Raw genomic sequence first — 7,482 nt, forward strand, 5'->3', positions numbered from 1 at the left:
ATCTGGAGCCACCATACTTATGGAATCTAAAAGGTTCCTTTTTCTGGTGGCCTCAAAGCTATCCCCGGTTCTTTGATGCTTTGTATGCTGCTGTTGAGAGTGTTATGTCCTTTGGGATGTACACATTTTTCAGTAGTGTCAGAAATGTCCCTTTTAATGAGAACCGAGACATGATTTGCTGGAGTTATTTTAGAGTAATCTAGTTCAGAAGGTCAAGAGCACTCCAATAGTTCTTCATGGATTGATGGACCCTCTGGGATCATCCCAGGTTCAGACTGGTAATCTGACCTGCATTGAGTTTCCCAAGACCCCCACTGAGGTGTTGTGGGGTCCCAGAGTTGTCTGGGCACTTAGGGTATTCCTCAGCAATGCCTGGGAGTCTGGCGCAGACCCTTTAACCCAAACAGTATAACCTTGAAGCGTCTCTCCACTTGTTACTTTTCAGTTACACCTGTCACTTCCAGTGATCAGGACACTCCAATTCTATGGAGAAGCTGACATGCAGCTTGAAAGATTGGAATTCATATTTTGTGGAACACAAATTTTTTTTTTTTTAAATGAGAAAGATTAGCCCTGAGCTAATATCCGATGCCAATCCTCCTCTTTTTGCTAAGAAAGATTGGCCCTGGGCTAACATCTGTCCCCATCTTCCTCTACTTTATATGGAATACCACCACAGCATGGCTTGGCAAGTGGTGCGTAGGTCCGCACCCGGGATCTGAACGTGCAAACCCCAGGTTGCCGAAGTGGAACGCGTGAACTTAACCGCTACACCACCGGGCCGGCCCCAACACAAATTTTAATTTAGTATATTTTGTGTACTTTCAAAACCAAACAATCCAAAATTTGCCAAATACAAAATGACTCATTTTGTTTCGCTTGGATCCAACAGAACCCTATGCCTTTCTTATTCCTGGTTGTTTTTAGGCTAATGGTAATGGTTTCGGTCAGACTTGAAGAAGGATCTGACTATTTGGGTGAGCAAAATCTACAGTATCCTGCTAATAGGGAGGGACTATTTCATAGAAAGTTTTCTTGTCCTTGGTGATTTAGCCATTCACCTTACATGAAGACTGGTCCAGATGCTAACCCCACATTGACTTTTCCTGTGTGCCTCTTTAAAGAGATAATTAATCCAGTGATGTAAAGGAGAACCCACAGTAAAACATCTGTTAAACAGCACTTGGAATACTAGAGTTAGTATTGTTAATTCACGTGCCAGAGTTTTTTGTGCCCTCATAAGATCCAGTGTACATACCCGGTTCTCAATCTATAACCTCAAACCAAAGATTTTTGAATTACCTCATATAATAGCATCATCAAATTAAAAGTAATGGTAGGAAAACCCATCTTCTACAAATGAGAATTCCCAAACTGAAAAACTTTCTTTAATTAACAAAAAAAACTGCCTGGAAAGCAAATTTTATGCGAAGCATGAGTTGTAGAAATAAGCAGCTTGTGATTTATATGAAATGAGCTGAAATGTTAAAGTGTACTGACATCCAATACTCTCTTCTTATGGAAGTGGGATGAAGGCAGTAATTTTTCATAAACGAGATTAACTTAAAGCAAAAGAAATTTCATCAGAAACAGTTTACTTTGGGTGCTGGTTTACTTGGGAGAGGGTGTGGGGAAAGAAGCCCCACACTGAGGAGGAAAAGCAGCTAGCCTTGTGACCTGAGCCGACCCCCCATTGTCTGCTGTTCTCTAAAAGGTCTGGCAAGATGACCTCTGAGATCCTTTGACCTCTAAAAATGAATGTTCCAATTCTGGCTTATTTGTCATTGGTCTCTGTTATCTAAATTAAAGATTTTTAGGAACTACATCAAAAGTGTCCTAGAGCCTGTGGTAAATTGTCAGACAGCATAGCTTTTATTACATTTTTGGAAGCTATATTAACATAGGCCCAGGTATCTTGTGTCATGTGCGTATGTCAGAATGAAGACGAGGCGTGTAAGAAATGTCCTAATGTGGCCAAGTGATAAGCTCATGAAAAGATAGAATCATTTTTATAAGATGAGTTCTGTTTTGAATCATTTTTATAAGGTGAGTTCTGTTTTGAATGATCTTGACTGTGCTTTTAAAAGCATTAAATATATATATATATTTACATCTTTTTCGACCAACTTTTGAGCCCACTTAGTTTAGAATGTCCTATTCATGGAATAATTTCACTCAGTGTGTATTTTAGAGAAGAGCTCAACAGTCTCACATATCTTTTGACAGTCATTTATGGGTAACACTCCTGGCCTCCCCACCCCCAAATACTCCACTGCTGTCATGTAGGAATGCTTTCATATGTGGTAAATGTCTCAGTATTTTGCTGACTGGAAAAGCAGTATTTTTATACATAGCTTGCAGGTAAACATGGAGCCTTGTGCATTTGATACGTGTTAAAATGAATGGAACATTAAGATACAGCATGTAGACCACATAAATAATGTTAATAGCAGTATCCCCTCAGAGCTAACAACATGTTTGAAAGTGTGCAGGTTCAGCTAAAATACCATTTAACAACTAATTCATTTAAGAGGAAACTTTGTTTTTCCATGAAATAGTACCTCGTCAGTTTCCTTGTCTATCTCAGGGTCAGAAAAAATCAGGCTTTCTCCTAACTCGAAAACATTCAGACTTTTTTATTCCTTTTGGTCAGCCTTTTAAACAAGCAAGACAATAAGCTCCTTAGTTCTTATTGCTGTAGGATACTTAGGAATACACATCTAATGATTCCAATTAAAAAAGATAGAGCTTGCGAGCAGACTATTTGCTCTTTAGAAACATCATTGCTTTCTGGAGGCAGCAAGGACTTTACTTCTGAACTTGAAGATTCTAGATCCAAGCAGTTTTGTGCCCTCGATGTATCTATATAACTTTATATACAACTTGCCACTGCAGATAAACACAAAAGTTTTATTCTGTGTGACTTTTAGAAATTTTGGGAGTACAAAGATTGGCAAGGAAGATACAAGTTTATTTTATCGATTATCTTTGAAAATCTTGTGGAGTTTTTTGAGGCATGGGGAGCAGGTAGTGGTGAGTTTTATTCTGAATGCCTTGATTCTACCCCATCTTCAACTCATATTTTACATATTAAGTACTGCTCACTTGTCACCTAACAAAACCGTTAATGGTTATTTGTTTGCTTCTGTCTCTATAAGCTCCTTGAGGCAGGGACCATCTTTGTTTTCCTTATATTCCCCTTAGCACCTCTCTTGGTGCCTCACATGATAGAAAGTACTCGATAAATATTTATTGGTGGAGTAATCAGAGAGCACATTTTCAAAACTCTAAATCTACCCAGATCATCAAAGACAGAAAAAAAAAATCACCCCTACCAGTCCCTAGGCGATCTCAAATGTATTGAGATCTGTGGAGCCGGGATCTTAAGATTGTCTGCACCCTAATTGGGGAGTAATTTGGACCTGACCTGGAAGGTGGTAACAGAATGCCCACGGCAGCACCCTCTCTGCTGTGCACTTCCAGTCTTGACTGCATTGGAGCTGAGCAAAGCATGTGGGGGACAAGGAGGTGTCTCTAAGCCCTGTTAATGGTGTCCTGTCTTTCCCTACTTCCCTAACACCACCGTGCTGGCCTCTGATCCCTTGACGGGGAGCTCCTCTAGCCTGGAACCTAAACCTACCCTTGACTGTCCTGGGCCCAGATGGGGCCCACCACTCTTTCCTTGTGACCCTCAGATGGTCCTGCTGTTCCTGACTGGCTGTTTTTCTCCAAAGGTAGGAAGCTCCTCCCAGTAGAAGCTTGTCAAGAAAGGCATTCTGCTGGGGAGCTAGCTTTGGAGTTGAAGAATCTGGGACAAAATCCCTCAGGATGTTCTCAGGGCTGCTTTTTGTGTTGAGGATTTGGTGGTAATTATCTAAATGTTTATTAACTCTCCCAGGAAGAGTTCTATGTTCTCTGGGTTGCTGCTACCCCTCCAGCAGGGCCCAGGTGGTGTGGGCCTTGAGCTGAACAGCTTAATTGCTTAAGGAGTAAAACAGTCAACAAGTTAGAGACAAAGTATTTACATTTAACAAATGACTTTTAAATCATTAATAGAATCATCAACAGAGTAGTGAATTATGTGAGTATGAAATAGTCAACTAAATAAATCTCAAAATAATATTAAACCTATATATTACATAAGGACTATTATCTCTCTCTTTTTTAAATGTCAAAATATGATTCCTTTAAGATCAAGACAGCACAGAGGGAAGAATAGGATTTTGGCCCAGACACAGGACATTATTATCTGTGAGACATTAGACAAGCTAACTCTTCTAACTTGATTTCTTATCAATGAAATGGGGATTATAGATCTGCCTAATTAGATTGATTTGAGATAATAGGTAAAAAACACCTGATAACATGTTGGGCAGTAATAAGCATTCAACAAATAACTGATATTCACTCCCTGAATTCAGACTTCTTGTCCTGTAATTCTGCCACATTCCTGATAGTTTCCAGAATGTCAGATTTTTAGGGGAAATAAGGTTAAAATGAACATCAAGAGGAGCCCTAAAGAAGTTATACATAAAATATTACTTTCCTCAGTATTTGAATGCCTCCTCTGTGCCAGACAGTTCCAGATGCTGGAGTTCCTCAGGGAACAGACAAAATCTTTTAACTGATGCAGCTTGCATTTCAGTTGGGGGAAACAAACAATAAATAGAATATTAGTGATAAGTGCTGAGGAAAAACAAAGCAGGGAAGGGAGATAATTTGATGTTTCTTAGATTAAGAGTGATACAAGTAAAAAAAAGTACTATAATACAATTAAAAACACAAAAGAGCAATAACTGAAATAATAAAGATGCATAATGGCAAAACGAATCATATCCCACCATACCATTCACTCCCACCTCCCTTGTAACAGCCTGATATATGTATCTTGATTCTTGTTCATACAAATATGTATACACAAATATTATGTGTGGGGTTTTGTCTTATTCTAACACATTACTCTGCTTGCTTTTAAAATGTGATGGTATTGTGAGCACCTTACAAGTCTATACATATGTAGATCTCAAATTTCTTAATATATACACACAATCTTATATAAATAAAATGAGAAGATTTTTTTGGTGGGTCAGTTTGCTTTAAATAAATGAGATCATATATACACCCCCTGCGTCTTTTTTCATCTAACGATATATGATGAAAATCCCTCCAAGTCTGTCTTTAGCTCTTATTTCATTCTTTTTAATGCTGTGTAATACTCTATGATGATGACTTATTAAATGTCTTCCATATTGATGGGCGTGTTCCTTTGCTACCAGATTTTTACTATTGTGGTAATCGTGCCTGTGCACATATTCATGACCATGATGGTTTCACTTCCATGGAATAGAGTCCCTGGAGTAGGATTGCTGGGTTGAGGGATATGTAGATTTAAAACTTTTTAATAAATGTTGACAGATTGTTTCCTAAAAAGGCTGGAACAATTTATATTTCCATCAGTAAATGTATAAAAATACTGTTACCCTTTATACCCACTAGGAATACATTAACAATGAAAAAAAAAAGAAAGCCTGGTGGTGGGTATAGTGATTTCTCAGAGTTATTTTATTTGAGTTTTCCTAACTACACTAAATCTGGATAACTTTTTGTGTGTTCTTTGGTCATTTGGATTTCACTCGTAATTACATTACATATTCATTTTCTATTGCTGCATAACAAATCACCATAAATTTAGCAGCTTAAAACAACACCCATTATAGTTCTGGGGGTCAGGGCTTCAAGCAGACTTGATTGGGCTCTCTGTTTAGTGTCCAATAAGGTGGAAACGAAGGTGTGTGCTAGGCTGGGCTCTTAACTGAAGGCTCTGGGGAAGAATTCACTTCCAAGCTCATTCGTGGTGTTGGCAGAATTCAGTTCCTTAGAATTGTAGGATGGTTGTGGCACAGAGGTCTCTGTTTCCTTGCTGGCTGTCAGCCAGGTTTTGTTTTCAGCTCCTAGATGATCTCTCCAGTCCTTGGACGTGGTCTCTTCCGTCTTCAAAGCTAGCAAGGGTGCATTAGATTCTTCTCATGCTACCACTCTCTCTGTTTTCTCTTCTGCTGCTAGCCAGAGAAAACTCTTTGCCTTTACAGGGCTGCTGTGACTAGGTTAGGCTCACCCAGATAATTTCTGTATGTTAAGGTCAATTGGCTAGAAACCTTAATTACGTTTGCAAATCCATTTGCCCTGTAAATGTAGCATTATCGCGGGAGTAACACCAGGGGCAAAGATCATGGGGGCCATCTTAGAATTCTGCCTAACACAAACATATTTTTATTTATACCTTCACATTCATTTTTTATTTTTATTCATATATTTTATTCATATATTTATTTTTTTCTGTTTCTATTGTGTTTGTCTTTTTATTTAACTAGTTTGTAGGAGCTTTTAGTGTATTATATAATTAAGCCTTTCTACTCTTGGTTGCAAACATTTTTTCCAACTCTTATAAGTTGTTGACCACATTGGTAGGTACTTTTTCCATAGAAAACTTAGCCATTTGGATATCACTCTTAAGGTGAATTGCATATTTGTATGTTTTATTCACATTTTAAATTTTTATTCCTTTTTTATCTTTTCATTCATTTCATTTTTATTAACATTTTGCCCATATTTGCACTCTTTTTGAAAAAACTTGTAAAAGCTTTGTATAATATATACAAACTCTCTTATTATTTGCAAATTTTCTCCAAATCTATAATTTATCTGTTGATCATATTTCTAATACCTTTTCCCATTCGAAACTTCATTTTAGTATATATTGAAGTATATTATATTATTTTACAAAATACAGACATTTGTGAATATATAAAAATTTTGAAATATTCTGTATGATTAAAGTCTTCCCCCCCTTGGGTGGCATGTATGGTCTCCTCTGCATTTTTTTTTTGTTTTTTGGCTTTTGTTGTTAGTGTTTTTTTACATTTGTCTGTACTCCATTTGGAATTTGTTTCTGTATGGAATGCAAGCTATGAATCCAACTTTACTCTCTTGCAAATGGGTTGCCAATTGTTCCAGCACCCTATATTAAATAAACTATCTTTTCCTGATGAATTGAAATACCATCTTTGTCATGTATTAAATTTTCATATATAATGAGATTTATTCCTCAATATCCTATTCTGTTTAACTTATAGTTCTCTTTACCTATGACATAATCATATGGATTCAATTATAGTGGCTTTATGTTTGTTTACAGTAGCTTTATAAAATGGTCAGGCAGAGATTTTTCCCACCCCACACTCCTGCCTGCTCTTTTTTTTACTACCTTTCTTGGCTATTCTCAGGCATTTGAAGTTTGTGATCATTTTATCCAATTAGCGGTTAAAATTGCATTAAATTTATATATTTTGGGGAACTTGACATATGTTATTGTTTTCTAAGAACTAGGAAAATCATATCATTTTCTGTTTGTTCATCTAGTCTATTACTTCAGTAAGATTTGAAAGTTTTCTTCATTGAAGTCCTGTTTCATTTTTATTAAAT

Source organism: Diceros bicornis, chromosome 12, assembly GCF_020826845.1.
Source record: "Diceros bicornis minor isolate mBicDic1 chromosome 12, mDicBic1.mat.cur, whole genome shotgun sequence".
NCBI lineage: Eukaryota > Metazoa > Chordata > Mammalia > Perissodactyla > Rhinocerotidae > Diceros > Diceros bicornis.